The sequence below is a fragment of the Pseudorca crassidens genome, chromosome 14, assembly GCF_039906515.1.
Source record: "Pseudorca crassidens isolate mPseCra1 chromosome 14, mPseCra1.hap1, whole genome shotgun sequence".
Classification (NCBI taxonomy): domain Eukaryota; kingdom Metazoa; phylum Chordata; class Mammalia; order Artiodactyla; family Delphinidae; genus Pseudorca; species Pseudorca crassidens.
The window spans coordinates 44222055-44246522 of record NC_090309.1 but is presented as its reverse complement, the minus strand read 5'-3'; the positions used below and the strand labels follow the sequence as shown (position 1 = coordinate 44246522).

At 41.6% G+C, this 24468-nt stretch overlaps 1 protein-coding gene across 9 annotated transcripts in view; it reads left to right on the top strand.

Annotated features, from left to right (window-relative positions):
* CCDC85A (coiled-coil domain containing 85A) overlaps positions 1–24468 on the top strand; it is a 685546-nt gene that overhangs the window by 493044 nt on the left and 168034 nt on the right. The gene's annotated exons all lie outside the window — the stretch shown is intronic.

The following is a 24468-nucleotide window of genomic DNA, read 5'->3' as shown; positions in this document are numbered from 1 at the left end:
GCACCGAGCTGATCTCCCTGTGCTATGCGGCTGCTTCCCACTAGCCATCTATTTTACGTTTGGTAGTGGATATATGTCAGTGCTTGAGTAGCATGCCTTTTTACATGGCGAGTCATCTTTCTGGTTGTTTAAATATTCCCCTTTAAATGTACAGATGTGTTTGGACACTCCTTAGGTTTCCAAAGTGCAACATCCACTGCATTGGCTGAGGCAGCTCTAAACCGTTTGGAAGAGGTTTACTTTTCTGCATCTTTGTTATGAAACCACTTGAAACTCAAGAGAGGAAAAAAAAAAAACTTAAAAGAATTGTGAGGGTCTTTTTTTATGTCAGCTGTGGCCGAGTTAGAACTAAAACGATTGGTTTTATGAAGTGGGGTTTCTGCATCCAAAATATCTGGGGTTTTTCACTTTATTCGAAAGCTGCTCCGGAGGCTATGTGCAGTCAGCTCTGAGCAGTGCTGGAGGCCGCCAATTTTAGCAGTGACACGAAGGGGTAAATTTTCAATATTGTAGTTGGGGATTTACCTGTTGGATTCCATTTCACCCTCATCGTTTTCTCGTAGTGCTGAAAATTGACTCCTGAAGCTTGGCTTCTAATACGTCCAGTGTTTTAAGCACATATGGAACTAGAAAGAATGGGAAAGATCGGCTGCTGTTGCTTTCTCTGTTACGTGCTGGGAGGTGAAAGCTGGGAGAAGCCAATTCACCTGTTGTGTTGAAGCCACCGGGCTGGCTGGGGCTTTTACTTTGTTGATGACATCCTTCCCTCACTCTTTCCAGGAGACGCTGCCCTGATTGCTGTGGGCAGCCTCAGCTGTGCAGTTCTCACAAGAGATGAAAGTCATTTAAAAAGATATTTTGGTTGTGTTACTATCACAAGATGTGTCATCGGCCATGAAACTTGTCTTCAGGGGGTAATGTGTTAACAGGAAGGTAAAGTTAATGACTTTTCCACTTCTTGATTACTTTTTAATGAGCATGAGAAGTAAATGTGCACTATTTTGAGCAAACTTTTTATCTTGAACCAAAATAAAGATTACTTAAGGGCAGCTGGTTCACTTACAAAATGGTTCTTCTCCTTACAAAAAGGCTTACTTAAGTAAAGAACTTCTCTAATTTAATGAGTGATTTAACTTATAAGAAGGGATTTTAGGTGCAATTTTTAAGCAATTCTTTGTATAAAGTAAGGTCTGTCGCTAGATAGGGATGGCGTTAATCATTGAATCTTATTGCCTGGGTTCAGATAAATTTCATGGTCAGGCAAATGGTTTTTTAAAATTTAACAATTTTATTCAGTTAAAAATTTGATGTAACATAGATGCATTGTTTAGAATGACACTGTAGTTTAATTCTTGTGTTTACTTCGGGTTTTCTCATTCTTAAGTGACATCTTCTGACCGTGGATATCCTCACCAAAGTGTATTTGTAGTCCATCTGCATTGCATTTTTATTTCAATAATTAATTGGAAAATGAAGAGGCACGATGAGGTGTTTACGGATCATCAACCTATAAACTTGGGCCCTGGTAGCTTGTGTTTATCCCGCTGTTACAAATTAATTTTTGATATGGATAGTGAGACATGATTTTTTCATATTTTTAAATCCCCCCACAGTCGGGTTGAATTATTGTCTTATAAACAGATAGGAACCAGCAGCAAGGTAAATCCCAAACTGCAAATTTGCTGAGTCATTTACAGAATCCTTCTGTGTGGGGTTGGTGTGAGAGGTGAGTGTTTTGGATGAGCCCTTGAATGTTTCTGCATTAACAAAAAGCAGGTGAAAGTTGTGAGGGGCTGTCTTGTGCGTTTTGGGAGGCGTAGCAGCATCCTGGGCTCTACCCATAAGCAACCCCCAGTTGTGACAATTAAAAGTGTCTCCAGATGCTACCAAATGTTCCTGGGGTAGGGAGTGGGCAAAATGGACTCTGATTCAAGATCACTGCTCTAGAGCAGCGTTTTTCAGCTTGGCTGCAGGCTAAAATCACTGGGCTGACTTTGAAAAAACACTGGTGCCTGGATCCCACACTCAGATGCACATTGAATTGGTCTGGTACTGGGCCTGGGCACGTTGTAAAAAGAGCCCTTCAGGTGATTCTAATGAGCAGACCAGGTGGAAACCATTGGCCGAGGTGCGTGGTTGTTGGATAAGATGGGCTGGTGTGAGGGAAGCTCTCAAACACCCAAGCGTCCTCCGAAGAAGAAAGTTCTTCTTTTCTTTTGCTGAACTCCAGGACCGAGAAGGACTGACGCCAGCAGGTACTGGAAAACGTCACCCCTCTCAACCCCAGACCAAGGCTATCTGATAATGTACTTCTTCAGGGGTATGGGTTGAAAATTTGAGTTTTTGGTGGGTGGGATTATTTGGTTAATTCGGGGAAACTCTGGCATATGAGTCGTTTAAGACGACCTTTTCAAGCCTTCACATCCCGCTGGACAAAGAAGCACAGGAGTTTGTAACCTATTTCCAGTGGATGTTTTTGGTGAATGTAGATCACGCGGCACCTGCAATCCTAACGAATATTTCCCACAAGAGAACCTGCATTTCAAATCTCCCAGTTTATAGGTTTTACCTTGAGTTTTAAGACGGCTTGTTATTCTCTGTTAATGAGTAAACGAAAGACGCTGATAACACAAAAATGGCCTTGTCTGCTAGGGGTGAGATAACCTATGTGTGGAAGAGCCCAGCAGAGTTTCTCTGAAGCAAGGCTGTCTGTGAATTAAGTAGTGGTGCACTACGGCATGAGAGATTGCTCTCATAAATCTTTTATTTTGCTTAGAGAAAGTCAGACCATCACTTATGAATGAATTTGGACAATAGAAATTGAATGTCTCTTGGGAGAAAAATGTCAGCAGTTAACAGTTATGGAAATCCTACAGAACTGATTTTAACTGAGGTCCTCTGAGTGTATTTTCTGTTGTGTGAGCTGACACGTAGATGGTTAAAGAACTAGATAGTAGTTTTTGGTCTTCAATCTTCAGTATGGTAATTTGGTAGCCTTATATTCACTTTGATAGGACATCAATTTTAAGATGTTTTGGAAAAATCAATCGATTGTACTATACCTGTTTGTGCAAAGCATGTTGCATTCATCATAAGAATACATTTTGATTTAATGACATAGAATGCTTAATGTTGAAAATATAGTTTGAGATATTGCAAAATATCTAAGAGGTGAACTATTATTGGAAAACCTAGATGGCTTAGAAAGGTAATTTCTAGTAGAATGTAAGGTTTTCAACTGCACTGGCAATAATAGCACAAAGCTATAAACATTCTTTAAATCTAGGGGACAATGTTAATCTTCTAAGGAGATTATCTCTATTATCTATATGCTGTGCGTGTGTATATATATTTCAGTAACTTTAATATTGCATGTGAACAATGCCAACTATTCAGTTGATTCTGTTTAGCAAACAAATCTTCAAGTGCCTTGGAATTCAGTCACATAAGCCCGTTGATGCTGTGAAGCCAGAGGAATCCCATTCCCCTAATTATGGTTGAGCCCTTTAGACCCAGTTGAAATCAATTAAACATTTGTATTTGGGGATCCATTGCAGGTTTTCAGAAGATACACATAATAGAAAAAATACCATTGAGTTAGTAATGCCTTTATCTTTTCAACTGAAATAACTCAGAAAAAACCTACCTTAGAACAGAATTAGGGTGAGTATTCCATTTCGTCAGATAACTCATTTTCACGAGTGTCAAGTGAGTACAGAAGCGGTGATTTGCTCTAAGCCTCTACGTTTACTCATAGTAATGATACCTTATTCTGGAGGCATCAGTGTAGTCAAGCTCCGCTGCTCAGAAGTAAGAATGTGAAGCCAAACTTTGCAAAAGCTTGAAAACAAAGTTTTACTTGCATAGCACCGTTGGGCCAGTGTGCTGCACTTTATGGACCTAGGCTCTAAAATTTCTCATTTTAGCCACTTCTGATGTTGAGAAACTCTGAAGCTAGATAGAACTGTGAGTCCCTACATTAAATGGCCCCAGGTGGCTTTTTTTTTTTCAGTATCTACTTTTAATAGATTTTCAGTCACTTCTAGTACCAGCATGCTTCCGCAATATTCCTTGCTGCCCTCACCCGGCCTGGCTTTAACATCATATCCTCATCGTTTCTAATTTCTGCTCTGCTCTTTTTAATGGATAATCTAATGTGATTATCCATTTCCCTTGGGAAAATGGATAATCACACTGATTAGAACTGTGTTGAAAATAAGAGTAAGTGACCTTGAAGTATCCTTCTATGAGTAAAGTGCATGAGCTTTTGCGCACGGTACATGTGTCATGCATCTATCAGTTATTTGGGCTGAAAAAGTTTTTGCTTGTTTTCTGGGTCTTGACTATATTTCAGATAATTGAAGTATTTCTGTAATACAGGTGTCCCCTACTTTACAAAAGTTTGCTTTACCAAGGACCTACCTTTGTACCTGTTTTCACTAACTGAAAGAAATCTAAAGCGGATTTTCAATTTTATGAAAAAGGTGAAAAGCAAAAAATAGCGTTCAGCATTTGTTTTGCAGTGAGCCCCTGTAGAGGCAGTGGATCCCCCGAGCAGGGAGAGTGGCACCGCCAAGCTCCTTCCCCGGGAACCACACTTAGCTTCAGGCCACCGTAGCTTTAAACTGTCTATGAGCACCTGTGCTTTATCTCGATTTCCTTTGTGCATCTGTTAGCCAGATGTGTCCTAAGGTAATTGCTGCTTTACTTTATCCCATTTCGGCTTACGAAAGGTTTCATAGGAACGCTCTCCTTCCGGTGCACTGGGGAACCTGTGTAACAACTCAGCTATTTTTGCTTCTTGGGTACTTTGGAACAATCAGGTTGGCCTTAGTACTACTTTAATGCATAATGTTTATGGTAAGCTTTGTGTACATTTGAAGAAAAATACTTATTTTTGAATTTGATTCTGGGAGATATTAAGAATAATTTCATTTTCTGAAATGGGCTGATTTTCAAGGGTTCTAGGAAATTAAGGATTCAGCATCGAGAGTAGGCCATGGGGCACTTGCGAATACAGACATGAAATCTCAGCTCTAGTTTATACGTCTCTAATCTGCAAAAGAGTGAGGTTCAAGTTACTGCTGTTCCTGACATAAACTGCCTTCTCTTTAGAGTGTCATTCAAGAGTTTCCAATAGAAAGAGTGGCTCCTCTTTCTGAGACCAGGGATTCTTCAACAGCAGAGAAGCAGAAGAGGTGTTTAGAAATGACAAAATGGCAGAGGAACAGTAGCTTGCTTTATCATCTTTATAAAGGCAATACTAGTTTGTCCTTAAGATAAGACAATGACTGGGTTATTCACACACAGTTGGGTCCTTTACAGTTTTCATGTAACAAAGAGTTAAATGTATTATAGAGCTACTGTACTTGAATCGTTATGGAAGGGTACAAAAAGTCTTGGGATTTGGTCTTGGCCCTGGATTGAAATTAGGCACATATTCAATTACAGGTAAACGAAAACTTCGGGAATGATATTTTAGTTTTTTCCTTCTTCAGATCCTTAGTTATTTAGTCCTTCTGTGGGCTTTTCTATGAGACAGGATATGTTATGGGGAAAGGTTGGGTTGGGTGATTGCTCTAAATCTGTATTTCAGTTACTTGCTTCTCTCTCACGTACTGAGTGTTCTTGTATGCATATTTCATCAATTATTAAATGCATTGAAGACATTGAATGCCTTCATTTCAATTTCAGCTATATAAAGCAAAGTGGATCCTTACATTTAAAAATCTTGCAGACAAAATATTTATAGCCCCATTTTTGCCTACTGCTATGGTTGAGGGATAGAATGTTCTGGTTACCTTTTGATGATCAGAACTTCAAAGGCAGTCTCTGATGCTTCCTGAGTGAGTTGGTTTTTCTAGTCAGGTACATTCCTTCTTGATGATAAAGAAAGGTCTTCTGAAAGGGCTTCTCATCTTTCTTCCAATTACTGAGGGGTCTTTTGGCTGTCAGGGGCAACCCCTGATCTGGATGGTGTGCAGCTACAGCTTCCTGAGCGTCCATAATTGCTAGTTGTTTCAAAAAGGTTAAAAAGCATGAATTGCATTGGGGGGCATAGATACATGAGTATGTATATATTTATTTGGTTAATTGAGAATGTCTATTTTTTTATTTTATTTTATTATTTTTTATTTTTTTTGTGGTACCCGGGCCTCTCACTGCTGTAGCCTCTCCCGTTGCGGAGCACAGGCTCCGGGCGCGCAGGCTCAGCGGCCATGGCTCACGGGCCCAGCCGCTCCGCGGCATGTGGGATCTTCCCGGACCGAGGCACGAACCCGTGTCCCCTGCATCGGCAGGCGGACTCTCAACCACTGCGCCACCAGGGAAGCCCGAGAATGTCTATTTTAACGCTAAGAAATCAGGGCACTTTTTTTTTTTTTTTTTTTGTGGTACACGGGCCTCTCACTGTTGTGGCCTCTCCCGTTGTGGAGCGCAGGTTCAGCGGCCATGGCTCACGGGCCCAGGCGCTCCGCGGCATGTGGGATCTTCCCGGACCGGGGCACGAACCCATGTCCCCTGCATCGGCAGGCGGACTCTCAACCACTGCGCCACCAGGGAAGCCCATGGGCACTTTCAATCATAACACTTGGAGCTGTAAAGTCCTCTACATTTTATGCACTTCAACCTTCCCATTTTCTGATTGAGAACATTGACTTCCAGAGATGTTCAGTGAATTACCCAAGGCCAATTGCCAGTTAGTAGAGGACTAGAGTACCGCTGACTCCCAAGGAAAGGTGTCATTTTTATACAGAAGACATTTAATCTTCCAGACTTTCAAGGCACTTGATGTAGGGGTAATGTTAACAGTAAAGACCCTAAATGGAATAGGGACCCGGTCTTGCCCCATTCCTGTTGGAAATTCCAGAAAACCAGCGACCTGCAATGATGAGTGAGACAAGGTGCATGTCAGTAGACTCGGGCTTAGGTTCCAGAGAAGAGCTGGAGGTGCAGGAGGGGAGCTGGGATCTGTTGCCTGGGAGTCTCTCATTCGGTTAGACGGGGTCCACTTGTTCACAGCTGGATGATCAAGTCTTGAGATGCACTCTTGGTGGAAGGAGTATTCCTGCTCTTGGCCTGAGAGGCCAACAGCCTTCCTGCCCTTCTTCCTCCCACACGGACTCTCCCCACCCCAAGACCACACTCCTCCAGATAAACAGCCTTGTGATGATGGGTTGACCTTAGTCGCATTCTCACCCATCCGCTTGTCTTCATAGCCAAAAGGTTCTGTCTGGAGAAGTGTCAGCTTCTGGAGCACAAGAAACAGAAGGAAAGACCAGGAGCAAGGGGATGTGCCAGATGGCAACACCAACTGCTCTCAAGGAGTTGTGTTTTTTTAATAACTCAGCTTACTGCAAACAAAACTAATTAAGCCTGTTATTCTGATTTATGCTACTATAGGCAGAAGTAAAGTACACTTACGTTACACTTTTGATGGCATTTAAAAGGTCAGAATATCTGAGTTGCAAATTTCTGTTCCAAGCAGCCTGCTCTGTTTGAACCACTCTTGAGAATTCAAATTAACCGTGCTCATGAATTCAGCATCTTTTCGATTTTCCTGGACAGCAAGCGCCAGTTCACCCGTTCACCTAAACAGAGTAATCAGACCCTGAAAGACAAGTCATTTAGTCATATCTGCCGATGATGGATTCCATGTGACTCAAAGGAAAGTGAGGTGAGAGTCAGCTTACGGGAAGGAGGAGAGAGAGTGAAAATAGCAGACAGGGGCTGTGTAAGGGGGATGCCATAAAGAATTTCAAAGGGTCTATTTGGTAGTGCCCCTTGTTGCCAATGGGCACCTGTCTTATGTCGACTGGCAGGGCCAGCTGCCTCATTGTTACAGGGCCCAACCAGAATCGCCCTGGTTATGGAGCCGTCGGGGGAGAACTGGCTGAGTTTAGCTGCTTATTGTACATATGAGAGTACTTCGGAAGAGAGTACCTTTACAGTTATGATCAGTTAGGGGTCTAGAAATAGACATTATCCAGGTGGTTTGCCATGAATAGCCCCTCAGTATAGTGACTTTCATGAGAAACAGTTAGGAACCAAGCTTTTCAAAATCTGTGGAAGAACAGGCTTGAAAATTGCTTATTTTTACAGTATCCCTTTAGCTCTTAAATGAAGACCAATACTTAGTCCTTCATAACTCTCAAACTATATGCCACATGGTTTTCACCCTTAGTTTATTTGGCTTTTTCCTGTTGCAATCTCAGAATTGCCCACTTCGGATTTTATCGGCCTAGCACTTGAATCTGTCCTTGATGGAAACGTTGTTCTTGCCAGAGTTCTATACAGCCATGTGTACAACAGCCATTCATTGAAAAAAGAAAGCTAGGCTAGTACTATTACACCTATTCACAAGGCATAGCTAGTTATTTTTACATTTGTAGGTATCTGTGGAATTTCACCCGTATGTTAAAGTAATATGTAGATACCCATCCTTGAGTCGGCATATGGCATCTAAGCTTCATTTATAGCTTTAAAACAATGAAACAATTTTATAAACATCCTTTAGCCAAATTCTGTTTTAATTGTGAGTAAAAGTGGTATTTATTTAACACGTATTTCAAAACAGTTAAAAAGTAATCACATTTGTTTCATGGAGTTACAGTGTGTTGCCCTAACTTCATAAAGGGCATCATGGCACACTTGCCCAGCTGAAGATTCGGGTACAGAATTGGCTCTGCCACTTTCGAGGTCATACTTTGCTGTGTGACCTTTAGCACACCACCCACTTCTGCAGGCAAAATAATTTATCCCTCAAGTAAGGGGCTTGGAATAGAGTTTTTCTAAGTCAGTAGTCTCAGAATTTGGATTTCACAGGTATATAAAACCTGAGAATAAATGTGGAATTGCCAACTTTTTATTTTTGTTAGGTATGGACTGTTAAATAATCATCTATTAACACCATCATTTCCTAAAACATCATTTGAATATTTAGAAACAAAAAAATATGTATTTACTAAAGGGTAGTTTTTCTCCCTCACATTGTGCTGATACAGCTCTATATCTCTAATAAACTTTTTTTGAATAATAACATACAGCCCAGGGTTCAGATTCCACAACGCAATGCAAAGTGCGTTTCTGTGTGTCCAGCATGTTTTGGGACTTAATTTTTTTTTTTTTTTTTTTTTTTTTTTTTTGCGGTACGCGGGCCTCTCACTGCTGTGGCCTCTCCCGTTGCGGAGCACAGGCTCCGACGCGCAGGCTCAGTGGCCATGGCTCACGGGCCCAGCCGCTCCGCGGCATGTGGGATCCTCTCGGACCAGGGCACGAACCCGCGTCCCCTGCATCGGCAGGCAGACTCCCAACCACTGCGCCACCAGGGAAGCCCTGGGACTTAATTTTTATCCCAGACATCAGAGAAAATCTAGTTCCACACAGCTTGGCGTGTTGATAAACATAGAACCCGCAGTGTTCATTACACTTAGGCAGGGTCTGGACGAACCGATGGAAACCAGGAACCACAACCCACGTACCACTTCCAGCTTCTTGCCCCTTCTCTCACAAGGACAGCCTGGAGGTCTGATCAGCTTGGACTGGGGGCTCCTCTCCCTGCTTGCCACCCCACCTGCCTTCCTCCAGAGTTTGTGCAGCTGGGCCTGAGCTCCTAAGAGAGCAGTGAGGATGTTATCCGGGAGGGATTCTGGGCTCAGGTGGAGGGTTCACTGTGCATGGCACGACCTGAGAACCTTGGCGCTAAATGCTTCCCTGCACCACTGTGCTTTCTTGGGAACTTGTCGGGGTTGCAGCAGTTCACCTAGCGATGTCCAAGTAGACCCAGTCCCCTTTGACGTAGCCACAGTGATGATTGAACACCTCATGGGTGACAGGGGAGCTAAAGAGGCTATAGCGGAGGTGACTTGGGATTCGTGGAGTCCTGAAGTGTGATTTCTTCTGTTTGGGCAGGTCTCAGATGGCAGGCTCAGATGGGCTGGCCACGTGTGAAACGTGCATCCTGCATCTAGTTTCTTATTTTCCCCTGTCTCAGTGGGACAGTGCTCTGGAAAATCAGAGCGAAGGATTTTGCTTTCGACTCCATTGCAGACTAGATTTTCTCAAGTCTCTTTGCCACCTTTGTACCGAATGGGAGAGTGTAGCTTATCAACTCAAGTTTGGTAGAGATTAAGGCAGTGTCACCAGGCTGTTCGTGCACTTTTGTTCTGTCCCATCCCACCAGATTTTGGTCATCTTTTCCAGGAACCTTGGGACAGAAGAAGAGCCGTTCTCTCCATTCTTTGGCCCTTTAATCCTATAACTTTATAGCTTGAGCTTGAACTACTTTGGGGTGAGGCTCTTCAGTGAAACTGGGAGGGTACAGCACCATTAACCGAAGGGAAGGCACCATTTCCTTGTAAATCTTTGCCTTGACTCATCAGGCAGCCACGCATTCTAAACAACGTCGGGGATATTGGAGATTTATTACGACAAAGGCTAATCAGAGTGTGTCCTGAGATAAACAGCATAGTAAAACAAACATAAATGATAGTTGGGAGAAGCATCAGCTGGTAAAAGACTCAAGGGTGTAGGTGGTAGTAGAAAACAAAATTCTGCTTTGTTTCACTTGCTTCGTATAAATGTCTGTACTGTCTCATGTAGATGAGTGACTATTGAGAATAATGTATAAACATACGTATTTATTCGACAAGTGTTTGTGCGTCCCATGGGGGTGCAGCCTGGGGATACCCTCTATAAGGTAGAGCAGAAAAGTGAGCCGCAGGCCCTTCATACTAGTTCACGGTCCGCTGTATCCGTGGGAGGAGGTGGGTAACAGAGAAGGTGTACAGTTAACAGCCAAAGGGACGGAATGAGCTATTGGTGCTCTGGGCCTTTGTGGGCCTGGGAGATGGCCGTTCAAGGGAGCCCTGTTGTCAGGTTGAGTCTGGGGAAGAGTTGGATTTGGATTCGTTGGCAGGAGGGGTGAGGATGTCTGGGAGAGATGGCATGAGATGGAAATGAGCAGACAGTATTGAGGAGCCATGAGGATGTGAGTAGGTCTGTGCTGCATATCTTTGTTAGGTCGTGGCAGATGATTTTGCAAAGTGGGTAGAGGCTAGATTACATAGGATACTAAATGCTTTCCAAGAGTGTTTCCTGATAGCGACATTAATTTCTCATATGGGGAGGAAGGTAAAATGTTTTCAATTGTTTAGACCTTGTGGTTAAACTAAGTGGGCTAGGGAAGGTAGTTCCTTAGCATTTAAAAAGAAAAAATCCCTTGTTAGGATTTTATAACTCAGTTTAATTTTAATGGTTTGTTCCTTTTCTTAAGGGTTCCTGAACTAAGAATTTTTACAGTGATCTGGGTTTCAGGGCTTTATGTGCCCAGATTTATACTATCATTTAATTCTCCAATTATTTTATTTTTCTAGCAAAGACTATGGTGAATTACTGTTCTTTAGTGGGAGAGTTTTACAACGAGGGTCATCAGTTAAGAAAACCCCTCTTCTGACTAATATCTTTTGGGTCAGTAATAAAGATGTTATAAGGTTTTGGGGAAAACATGGCTTAGTTGCCCAGAAGGCGGGCATATACTGCCAAGTGGAAATCAGTAAATTAATTCTGTTAAAACACTAAAGTGAGAAAAATAATGTTGGAACCTGTTGACCTTTGGGTTGGTCTAATGTAGAAAAAGTAACCTAGTTTGTCCTTTACATTTCATTCATTCTGATGTTTTCCTGCTTTAGTGTTTTGGTCTCATTTTAGCCCATGATGCTGTAGATTAAGTCTCAGATGGTTTTTCAAACTGTGCTCCACTGAGCCCTAGAGGAGGGTGGGTGCGGGGCACAGGCCAGGCTCTGCCACCCGCTTCAGACCACCACAGGCACCCTTCAGCTGGGGCAGCTCTGCATTTAACTGGTTTGTTCACACTTCTGTTTAAGCTTCTACTGCCACAAAGGTGACTTTTTACAAAGTTTGAAAACCCCTGGTCTAACCCAGAGACGCCAGAAGAAGCAAACATTTCGATACATGAGCTGGGTTTCTGGACCAGTGAATAGATGGTCCCAGATAACACCATTTCTTGATTCTTCTTGTCACCGAGGATGTGTACTTGGCCTCAGCTGTGATGATAGGCATGTTGTGAAAACACACGATCAGCTTAATTCATAGGCGTGGGGATTGTCTTTTTCAGAGGTAGACGTTTAAATTCGTGCATCTTTGAAAACTTTCACCTTCAGGGTCTCCTCGTTTAGTCTCCACCATCTGTTCTTTATTTTGTGATGCCGTCTGGGACTGGAGAGCAAACAAAAGATAAATTCTTTAAAGGAAACCAAGCTTTTGTTAACCTCTGCTTAGAGCTGCTAAGGTACTGATCATTTTGAATGGTTTTCATAGAAGTGACAAACTTTTCTAGAGAAATTTAGCTTAATGGTTATCCTTGAATCCATCAACACACAGCTTTCTTTAGTGTGAATCTCCCCTTTTTCCTTTCTTTACTATGGAACTATGTGGGCAGAATTTACGTTTTATTAGCTTAATTAGATAAATATGATCTTTATTGTTACATCAGTGGGTTGAATTTGAGTTTTGGGGTCGTTTAGTTGCCCGTCTGCCTCAATTCTGAGTTCTGATCGGAAGATTTATTTATTTAAAAGCCAGCTTTTAGTGGTATTCAGGATACTACATGATATTAGCTCAGAAAGAAAAGATAAATGGCTCATTTTATCTATAAAATGAAGCTTTGTTCTAGGTCTCTGCCCTCTCTTACACGCGCATGCTTTCTCCCAAACGTAGACCTTACCTGTACCAACACCAATATCGTTAACTCACTGAACATGCAGCTTCACTGCAGCGGAGCATTTTGAAACAGCGGTACATGTTACAGCAACACAGGATCCTTTGCTTCCCTGTAGTCATGACTTGTGGAATCCTGGGTTCATATAAATCAAGAAGAGCCCGGTGTGATGACTGGAAACTCAGAATTTATTGGGCCCGTCATGAGCCACTTGCCATGGGGTCAAGCAATGTCTTGAACCCAGCTTGACTCAGAGAAGCTTTCAGAGTGACTTTATACGCTTCAGGATAATAATTTCAAGCTTCCACCTCATTCTCCTCCTCCAGGCTCACCCAGTACATGTGATAAAACGGAGGTGGGGGAGGAGGGGATATTATCAGGAGAGCTGGTGGTAAGGATGTGTCCTCCCATCTCCTTGTAAACTCTTGGCACGTCGTGGTCTTCAGCATTTTCTCATAAATAGCAAAGAAACCAGAATTTCCTGCTGTACCCTGTATGGAATCTCAGAAATGCCCGTTCGTAGTGTGGCCAGGGGACAGCAGGCATTCTTCACCTGTCTCAAGGGCTTCCTGTGTGTGCAGGCCTGGGGCCAAACTCAGGCAGAAAGGAAAGGAATGGAAGGAATCCTTTGGCCGTGGTGTCAATGTCTGCCCATTCGGAGCCATCCTTCTCTGAGCAGATCACAGAATGGTGGCAGATTTGCATTTGCTCTCGGAGTTCATATTCAAGTCGTCTTTCATATACTCAGTCTTGATATGATCATTTATATCATAGCCTCCTCTACAGATGGCTGTGGTGCAGTGATTTCACAGAAGGTAAATAGAATGCTAATTTGTTGAAGGCAACCTATTTGAAAGTAAACATTCTTGTGGAGTCTCATGTGCCTTCTTTTCTCTGCTCCTTATAAAGAGAATGAAAACAACAGACACACAAAACCCTAGTCACTTACAAAAAGATTAATTTAGGCATGGGTGCTATTTGGTAAAAATTAGAGGTGCAAATAGGAGTCTGTTTTTTTTTCTTCCAGAAGTAAATGTTGACTTGTATGCAAAACTTCCTACTTCGTAGTTTAAATGAGAGTGGCCTGTTTTGTTCGTCTGTTTAATACTTTCATTTTTGGCAAAGGTTTTATTCTATAGTGGATTACAGTGAACTAGCTGTACTGGTCAGTCTCCAGCAGAGATAGAAACTTGGGAGAATTTGTCATTTCTGTTTTAGAGACTTAACAATTTACATAAGTTTTAAGACCTAAGCGAATTTAGGTTGTGGTTTTGTCTTTGTGGAGATGCCAAAATACAGTTTAAAGGAAGATTAGACAAATCATCTATTGAAATGGTTGTTTATCCATCCATTCATTTATACACTTATCTTTTATTGAGCTACTATTATGTACTAGACTATGTGCTCACCTTTTATTCCCCAACTGACTTCCTGCTCTGCTTTATAGACCATGGATTCCAGGCCTGGTGCTTGAACTCATATTTGTGACTTCCATACTTACTGGCCCTTGACTTTGAATGTTATCACCATGGCTTTTGGTGTTAGAATGTGGACCTTAAAATCCATTGGAGATTTAAAACTAAAGCAAATCCTAGAGTGTTCTTCAGGAATTTTGGGGGGAGTTTCTCAGACTTATCTAGAGCTGACTCTTGCCTAATGTCATCTAAGGAAAAGCAGCAACAAAAGCTAGTGTGGTGCGGGGTGGCGATAGTAAGGTGGTCTGAACCACTGACTGTGCTCTTTGAAAGTGGCCATCACCAAGCGCACATCCCTTTGCCTCCATAGAATCTACATACTACATGAGGCGTTGCAAACTAATGGTCTTAGGACCAAATCCAGTGACAATCATGTTTTATTTGGCCCACACATTCTTCTACCAATTGGAAAAGTCATGTACAAATCTAGGTTTCTGACTTCAGAGAGGGTCTTCTGACACTGGTGCTGTGTCAGCGGGACAAAGTAGTGGCTGCCTCTTTAGTGGAGGTGTTCTAGTATTTCTATTGCTCTAGTTTTCTATTGCTCTAGTATTCTATTCTAGTTTTCTATTTCTAGTTTTCTATTTCTAGTTTTCTATTGCAAACCCTCTCAGCACCTAGTGTTCTAAAACTGCACGTAGCCCTTTCATCATGCTCATGGATTCTGTGAGTCAGATATTTGGACAAGGCATACATAGTGGGGATGGTTTGCTTTTATTCCACTGTGTCTGGGTCTTCAGCTGGGGAGACTTCGGGGAGCCGAAGTCATCTGGAGGTGTCCTTATTCACATATCTTGTACTTGGGCTGGGATGACTTGGGGCTCCTTGGGTATCCCCAAGTCTGTATGCATCTCCCATTCTTTCCATGTGGTCTTCCTGTGTGTCTTCTGTGACTTGGCAGCCTCAGGATAGTCGGGCTTGCTACGTGGCGGCACAGTGATCCAAGAGCAGGTGTTCCAGCAGAACAAGGCAAGAGCCACCTGGCCTTTTAGGACCTATCCTCAGAGGTCATAATGTGCCGCTTTCCTTGTACTCTATTGGTTGAGTCTCCAGCCCACCAAGATGTAGAGAGAAAAGTCATAGACCCCTCCTCTCCATGGGCTAAGTGTCAAGGAATTTTCAACTTTGTTTTAAAACCACCCAAGGGGGAAGACATGTTTCCATTCGTTGTAGTCCTCACCACCCCTTGTTACATGACATCCAGGCTGCTTTACCCATTTCTATCATCCGACTGCCCCTGAGGGCACTTGAGTAAGCGATTACTGCTCTTCCTTGGTACTTCCAAATTTTTGAGGAACCACAAATTCTAGGTAGAGTTTCTTTTGTCAACATTCATAATGATAAATCGAAGTGTGCCCGTTGGGGAAGGGAGTGGAAGGCAACATGTACTCAGATTGCAAACTCCTTTGGGGAAGGAGTGTATGATGTTTGGCTGGGGGAAATAATCCGCGGAGCTGGGATTCATGCTTTTGTTGGCCGTGTTCTTTATTTACACTTGTAGAAATGTGTTATCTTACTCATGTATTCATTTCCTTATTTCTTATTCTTGGCTGGTGCATTTCCTTATTCTGGGGAAAATGGGCCAAGCCATTTATTTGTTTATTCTTTTAAAAATATCCTGTGGATGTTATCACTTTCATTGTAAATAGTGAAGTCTTGTTTATTGGTGCTACAGTGGTAGGAATGTTAGAAATAAAGCAACCGCAGGTTTAAAAAATTAAAGAAAAGCATCTAAAACCAGTATTATTGTCTTCCTTCTCATTTTCACCAACCTCTCTTCTTCCAGTGAAGGTATCGCAGTTGTCCTAGTTGGAATATTGGGTGTTATCCAGTCTCTTCCTTGCCCACCATCCTAGACTGTCAAATTTATTTATTCTTCTCAATATTCCTTCTCTGTGTCCCCTGTCCCCACTGTCACTCCCTTAGCTCAGCCTCTCATCACTGGGACTTCTGGTAGTAGACCACCTCCCTGGATGTTCTCATCTCTAATATCTTCCATTCCAAACTGTCCTCTGTTTCAGAGTGATCTTCCAAAAATCTCTATCAGACCATGTTAATTCTCTGCTACCAAGCTGACAGTGGCGTCTCTATGCCTCTGGATAAAACTCAGTCTCCTTTTGTAAATGGTATAGGAGATCCTAACAGAATCTGAACCCAGCTTAGCTCTTAGACCTCATATCCGAATTGCTCTTACCCCCTCCAGGACCTTCACACCCTAAGTTACTCTGGTCATAACTGGCCACTTGCTCCCAAGTACTTGCCAGGTACACCTGGCCATGTGCTACACTGGAAGCCTTTGCTGGTGTTCTGTCTTTCCCATGCTGTGCCAAACGCCTCATCTTTGGATTTCGGTAACATCCCGGAGTGTTTATCCAGTATAATGATTTGTTTACCATCTGCCTCCCCAATTCTAATTTAGATTTCTTGAAGGCAGAGACCATCTTTTGTCTCTGTATATCAGTGCCTGGCATAAGTAGGGCTGTTGGTAAGTGTTCACGGAAGGGCTGACTGGTTGAAGCCCACCAGTGATTCCATCCCAAAATTACCCTTGCGGTAGAGAGTACTTATGATGGGAGAGAGGATCCTCTTCCAAGTTCCTGTTTGGCAGGGGGAAGGCATCGTTCTCTGTGCTCTTCACACTGAAGGATGAAAGATCTTTTTCTAAAATCTGTATATTCTGATACTATGTTTGTGTACATTACAAAAGAAAGTATGAAATCTAGTCCTTCCTGGTAAATGTCAAGAAGAACCTTCCTTTGTGTGTACCTACACTTGTGATCCATTTCTTAGTTCCCTCAGTGAACAGCTCGAATTTTCACAAAAATTCTCTCGGAAGCATCCTGGTATAGTGGGCAGGACGTGGACTTGGAGCCACACGCAGTCTCTGCAAATTCTGGGTCTAGTCCTTCTTAAACTACGCATCCTAGGGGACAGCTTATGTCATTTCTCAGAGTCTCACCTTATTTATAAAATGTAAACAGCAGATAATAGTGGGAGTTGATAAATGTTAGGTCCCTTCCTTCCTCCAGAGGGAAAATAATAGTGCACCTATTTTTCGTATTTGCTTGACAGTCGGAGAGCCGTTTCCTTCACCTCTTAGCTCCTTATTTTGTCACTTTAATCGCAGCAACTTAGAAGCGAGTAAACTTCATATTGCAAGCGAATTGTCACTAATGATGTGTAAGGGGATATGACATCACAGAATAAAGAGAATGAAAGGTGAAGAGCTCTCAACTGACCCTACACTCCCGGGCTCTACGCTTCTGCATCAGCTGACAGCTTTCAAATGATTCACTGTGGTCACTCTTACTTTATGTAAGAAAGAAGCACTTAGATGTGCTCTGAGTGTGTCCAAAATTTTGCAGTTTCAAGCTCACTGCTTAGTCCTGGGCCTCTGTTGCCTGCTCCTAGGGTATTAGGTCAATATTTCACATGGACCTGTATTTCATTCCCACCTCTTGTAGACCGAAGCTCAGAATGGCTTGGCTAGCAAGGCAGTAGGGGAGCAACTGAGATCCACAATCTTGTTTTACCAAGAGTTAAGACTTGGCTGTAATTGGCAGCAGGTTCTTTGTGTTGCCAAGAGCGGAGGCTAAAATTACCTGGGTTGCAAACAAAAGGAGTTCTTCTAGGAACTGCCCTTTTCTAGGAGGTTGGAGGAAGAGGGGAGATAGATGACTTTTGACTGAATACCGAGACTTTAGGATCTAGACCAAACAGGATTGAGCTGCCTCTTAAAATTTTATTATTATGCGCTCTAGGAACCCCTTGGAAAGAGACTAATGCACTTTTAATGACTGGATATTAAGGAGTATTTATTTAAAGTGTGAAAAAGTTGCCGTTGAAGTGATTTTCTTTTCTCCCTTGCCTTAACTCAGGCATAGAAGGGAGCAAAGTCTAATAACTGAAAATAGAACCACCCAAAATAGTCTCTTTTCATAAATGCAGCCTGATCACATTTATGTGGCCTGGTTTGGGAAGGGCAAGCCTCACTAGTGAACTGAAGTTTTGGTGGAGAGGCTGCACAGTCAGCCGCAGGATGTGGTACCAGAGGTGTCCAGTAAGGCTGGACAGGCGTCAGGGACTCAGCTTGACTGATGGTCCGTGGTGATGTTGAACATTCTCCTGAGACGAGGCTACGCAGATAAGCACGGTTTCCTAGGGAAGAGGTCATTGTTAGTGTATATATAACATGTTAACATGTGGCTGGACTCCGAGGCCACACGGGATTTTTGAGTCTTACCCACTTGCTACTTGTATGACCTCTGATAAGTTACATGACCTCTTTGGGCCTAGTTTTCTCATTTATAGGAATGAGAAAGGAGGAAGATGGTAAAAATTTCTACCTTACAGGGACGTTGTGAATAGTAGGAGAATCAACGGATGTAAAGCGTTTAGATCGATATATGCACACAGTAGGGGCTGCATAAATGTCTAAGGTGGGTTAGGATTTTCCACTGACTGCCATGCTACTTAGAGACTGTCAGGATCAGTGGCAACGTGGGTGAAAACCTTTACCTGGAGGCGAATTACCCAGTGGGTGAATTTTCTTTCATCTTGTTAGCCAAATTCCTATATTCTTCTCCTGAACAAATGCTAGTATCTAAGATGAGCTAAAGAGAGTACAATAAAAAAAAAATAGGAATGAAGGGCATGTGTTAATCATGGTTAACAGTTAACTTTATTTAGTAGCAGATCTGATTTCAAACTTGAGCAGTTTGAGCCTAGAGTCTGGACTTGCAAACAATAAGTGATGTACCTCCTCCCCATCCCCAAGAATAATGACTTTATTGTTTTTGTAAAAATGGCCTATAATTATAATAAAAAAATTTAAGCAACCCAGAAAAATTAGAAAAAAGCAGAACTTGTATCATCCAGATATAAACATCATCCGCATTTGTGAACCTGCTGCACAGCTTCCCGTGCAGAATATGGATGAAGGGTAGACAGAGAGAAACTGTTTTACAAACTGAGATAAGTCTATTCCCCCACCCCTCTTTTTGAAGGTTGCTGTAGAGAAATCTAAGGCCAAGTTAACTTTTTCCTTCCCACGAATGTGACTTCCTGCCTAAGGTTTTCAGTAAGCCTTCCCTGAATATGTCTTGATGTTGATGCTTCAGAATTGTTTTTCCTGGGATGGAGGAGGCCCATTGATGCAGTTATTTTTTAATTTCAGAATATTCTTCTATTATATCTTTAAAATATTTAACATTCTCGTTGTAACATAACAGAGAAACTGGAATGAAAGTAAATCGTACAGTATTTATGTTATCTTCTAGGAGTTGTTTACTTTTATGTTTTACATTTAGGTCTGTGATCCACTTTGAGCTAATTTTTGTGAAGGATGTAAGGTCAGTGTCAGTTTTTGTGTATGGACAGCACCATTTGTTAAAAGCACTATTTTTTATTGGATTACCTTTGCTTCTTTGTCAAAGATCAGTTGCCTCTATATATGTGGGTCTATTTCTGAGCTCTGTTCTGTTTCATTGATGTATGTGTCCTTTTGCTAATTCTGCACTGTGTTGATTTCTGTAGCTTTGTAATTATACAAATTGGGTTGTGTGAGTCCTCAAACTTTGTTCTTCAGCATTGTGGTGACTATTCTGGGACTTTATCTGTTCACGTAAACTTAAGTATCAGTTTGTTGTTATTCACAAAATGTTTTCTGAGATTTTGATTGGGACTCCATTAGATCAGATTGGGAAAATTGATGACAATATTGTCTTCTAATCTATGAACACAGAATATCTCTCCATTTATTGTAAATTGCATTTTCTTTTATGTTTTAAATTCCATTTATCCATTCCTGGTATATAGGAAGGCAATAGACTTTTATGTATTAACCTTGTATCATGCAACCTTGCCATACTGGCTTATTAGTTAGTTCCAGGAGGTATTCCCCTCCACACTCTCCCCAACCCTTGGCATTTTCTACATAGACAGTTCATGTCATCTGTGAGCAAAGATAGTGTTATTTCTTCCTTTCCAATTTGTATATTACTTATTTCCTTATTGTACTAGCTAGGACTTCCAGTATGATGTTGAACAGGAATAGTGAGACAGGACATTCTTGCCTTGTCCTGGATGTTAGAGGCAAATGATCCAGTATGAAGTTGGCTGTAGGCTTTTTGTAGATGTTCTTTATCGAGTTAAGGAAGTTCCCCTCTGTTCCCGGTTCAGAGTTTTTGTCAAGAATGGGTGTTGGAATTTGTTAAATGCTTTTTTTTCTATATTGATATAACCATGATTCTTTTTCCTTAGTATATATTCTTTTTGAACTTGCTCACTTTTTAAATTAAAAAAACTTTTTAACAATCTCACTTACATGTGGAATTTGCTCACTTTTAAAAAACTCAGTCTTATGTTTGACGATTCATCAGTCTTGTGCAGGTGGTTGTGCTTTCTACATTTTTCTTGCTGTGTAGCGGGGGTTGCTGAGCTCTGACCTGCAGGCCATGTCTAGCCAGCTGCCTGTTTTTATGACCTGCAAGCTGAGAATGGTTTTAAAATTTTTTGATGATTGAAAAAGATCTAAAAAAATAATATTTTGTGACGTGACAGTTGTGATATGCAGATTTTACTGTCCATAAATGAAGTTTAATTGGAACACGGCAGTTGATTTGTTTATGTAGTGTCTATGGCTTCTTTTGTGCTTCCGTGGCAGAGTTGAGTAGCTGCAGCAGAGATCATAGGCTCGCAAAGTAGAAAACGTTTACTATCTAGCACTTTACAGGAGGAAGTTTGCTGACCCCTGCTGTGTAGTAGTCTACTGCATACATAGTCCACAAAATGTGGATCCATTCTCCTACTGATGGGCTTAAGGATGTTACTGGTTTTTGGCAGTTACGAAAAAAGTCATCATGAACATCTCTATAATTGTATACTGGTGCATGTAAGCATGTGTACCATTGCTGGGTATATACTTTGGAGTGGCAGTGTGGAGTCATGGAGTGTGTCTGTCTTTAGCTTTACTAGATAATGCCACTTGCTCCAGAGTGGATATTTCTAATTTGAGTTTGACCAGCAGAAAATGAAAGTCATTGCTCCATAGGCTCACCAATAATGGCTATTTGTATTATTCAAGATTTATCAGTCTGATAGGTGAAACCTAGTCTTTCATTTCGGTGTTTATTTGTTCCTTCCTGACCACCAATGAGGCCCATTATGTTTGGGGGTATTTTTCTGAATTAATTCCTTTCTCTTCTTCCAGAACACCAGTTATACGTGTGTTGCGTTTTTCCCCCACCTCCCTTTTAAGGTGACTTACTCCATCCTGTCCACCTTGTTTTTGACTGTGATTTTAGTTGTATTCATTCCATCTATTTTTCCTCCTAATGTTTTTCATTTCAGTAATATTTTCATTTCTCTCTTTCCTTTTTTAATGTGGACTTTGCCATCTTATTTCTTTGAAACTTGTTTCTTTTTTATGAGCTCTTTTATCTAAAATATCTCTGCAGATACAGGGAACTGTTTGCTTGCAATTTTTCTCTGTTTCATTGTTTTTCTTTTTATGTCCTTCATCTTTGCTTATGGGGCAAGGGGGATGTGAACTGGGAAAAGCTTTAGTTTCAGTTTTGGTTTTTGTTTCAAAAGTCCTCTCATCAAATGGGCTATTTTTTTGCCCTTTGGGTTTGTCTTGTCTGAGATTTTAGCCTTTAACAGGTGATGTGACTCATGGCAATACCACCAAAGTAAGAGACTGCGTGATCTCCTGGCCTGGATGCTTTTCCCCTGGAAGTCTCCCTCCTCTAAGTTGAGGTCAGAGGTAACAGAAATGCAGATTAAAAAACAAAAACAAAAAACCCCGAGGTTTCTGTGTTAGCTTTATCTCCCATGACATTCTGTGGCTTGTTCTGTATCTTTACTGCCTCCAGATATATTCCCTATAACCCTCCCAATTCCCCAACTCCCCCTTTCCCCAGACACCAACCTCTTCACCTGGTTGCCCTAGTCATTGGATAGGCCTCCTGTACCTGTAGGCCTAGTCTGACTTGAGCTTTCAGGAAAACCTGCTTCCACTGATGTATGAGGAGGGTATTGGTAGTAACATTACCCTCTGTGGTCGAGGTGTGCTTCATAGTTTTCATTGTGAGTTGTCACTATGTCCTTGTTCCAAAGAAGTTTCCTCTATATTTAATTTTTTGGATGGTTTTGAAGGAGGAGAATTCCTTTACTTAGCCTTTTTTTTTTTTTTTACTGGAAGTCATGAAATATCTTTTTGGTGCTTTAAAATATAAAGTGTGGTGTTAGACAAAATAAGTGGATAATTTTCACTTTTTTTATCCTGATGGGCTGATGCCATGTAAACAGAGCCAGCATTTGTAAGGTGTTTTCTTCCCAAAGGCATAAACATCTAGAATGGAAGGGAAAAATGTTTCTATGGAATGAAAGCAAAATGCTCAAAATAATGATGTTCTTTCTAAAAGCTTAATGTAATGTATCTTAATTATCCGAGGATTATATTTATTGAACATGAAAATCACGGCAAACATCTGAATATACATCTCTGAACGTGATTCGCCAACCTTTTTGGTGAGTCATAATTATCTATCTTAATTAGATTTGCCTGATTATTGGTTTCTTAAAATATGTGCATATTTTAAGGATCATAGGGAAGTCAGTTTATGGAAAAGCATCATTAAATCTGTTTTACAGACTCTTGAGTTGTTCCTGCTGAGTTTTGAGGACATATGGCATCTTGTCTGATACAGCATCTTGTGTGAAAAATCTTGCTTAGAAACCAAAACAAAAGCAGCAAAAAAGAATAATAAACCTCAGCGTAAAATTTTTCCCCAGTCGAAATGCTCTTTAAGTAATTTCAGCAAATATATTGTACATTGTGACTGTGGATACAGTGCTAAATATCTTTGTGAGAAAGAAGTGTTTAAAAACAAACAAAAAAGGAAACTAGAGTCCTAATATAGTAGTTGAAGTTATTTTAAAGCAAAACTATGCTTGTTAAAGAAGCTAGGTCAGTCACCTACTTTTTTAAAATTAAAAATAACATTATTAGGGGACTTCCCTGGTGGTGCAGTGGTTGAGAGTCCACCTGCCGATGCAGGGGACACGGGTTCGTGCCCCGGTCCGGGAAGATCCCACATGCCGCGGAGCGGCTGGGCCCGTGAGCCATGGCCGCTGAGCCTGCGCGTCCGGAGGCTGTGCTCCGCAACGGGAGAGGCCACAACAGTGAGAGGCCCCTGTACCGCAAAAAAACAAAACAAAACAAAACATTATTACAATAGCAATAGATGTACATTGTAGAAAAATAGAAAATATAAGAAAATAAACACCTTCTTCTACCAGAGATTACCACTGTTAATACTCTGTACAGTTCTTTCAGATCCATTTCTGTGCACATGTTTTTTAATAACGAAAAGATTGTACTCTACATGCTGTTTTTTAAACTGCTTTTTTTTCCAGTTAGTGATCACCAGCTTTTCCTGTCAATAAATTTACATATTATATATTAACCTGCTCCGTATTCAAAATTGAAAAAATTTCCCCAAAATATCCTTTAGAACTTGTTAGTCCAGCCTAGATTCTATCCCAGTTCACTGTTTGCATCTGGTTGTTATGTCCCTTTATGCTTCTTTCATCTAGCATAGTCGTCACCTTTTTCCTGTGGTGCTGGCTTGCTGAAGAGCCTGGACCAGAAGAAACTGTCATGTTCTCATAGATTATTAATATTAAGATTTTGGGAGATAGCATTTAACATCTTGAATCTTTAAAAATTCACTCTTGGGCTTCCCTGGTGGTGCAGTGGTTGAGAGTCCGCCTGCCCATGCAGGGGACACGGGTTCGTGCCCCGGTCCGGGAAGATCCCACATGCCGCGGAGCGGCTGGGCCCGTGAGCCATGGCCGCTGAGCCTGCGCGTCCGGAGCCTGTGCTCCACAACGGGAGAGGCCACAACAGTGAGAGGCCCGCGTACCGCAAAAAAAAAAATTCACTCTTAGGAGGTTTAAGTAGGACCAGAGGTAGGAGTGGAGGGAAGGTAGATATAAATGTATTACTGAACTGAGAAAATGCTTTCATTTGCACGGGTGTGCTAATTACTTATTATTTACATACCTGGTTTATGAGATGTCTCCCAAACTGTGAAGCTCTGACTTCTCCATGTTTTACTATATTAGCTAGGACAGTCATGATCATCAGTATACTAAAGAGGTTGGTAGTGATACGGGGGCGCCTTTGTTGAATTTTGTTTAGCCTGTAGTTTGCCTTCACACTGACTTTATATATGTGTGTGTGTGTGCGCA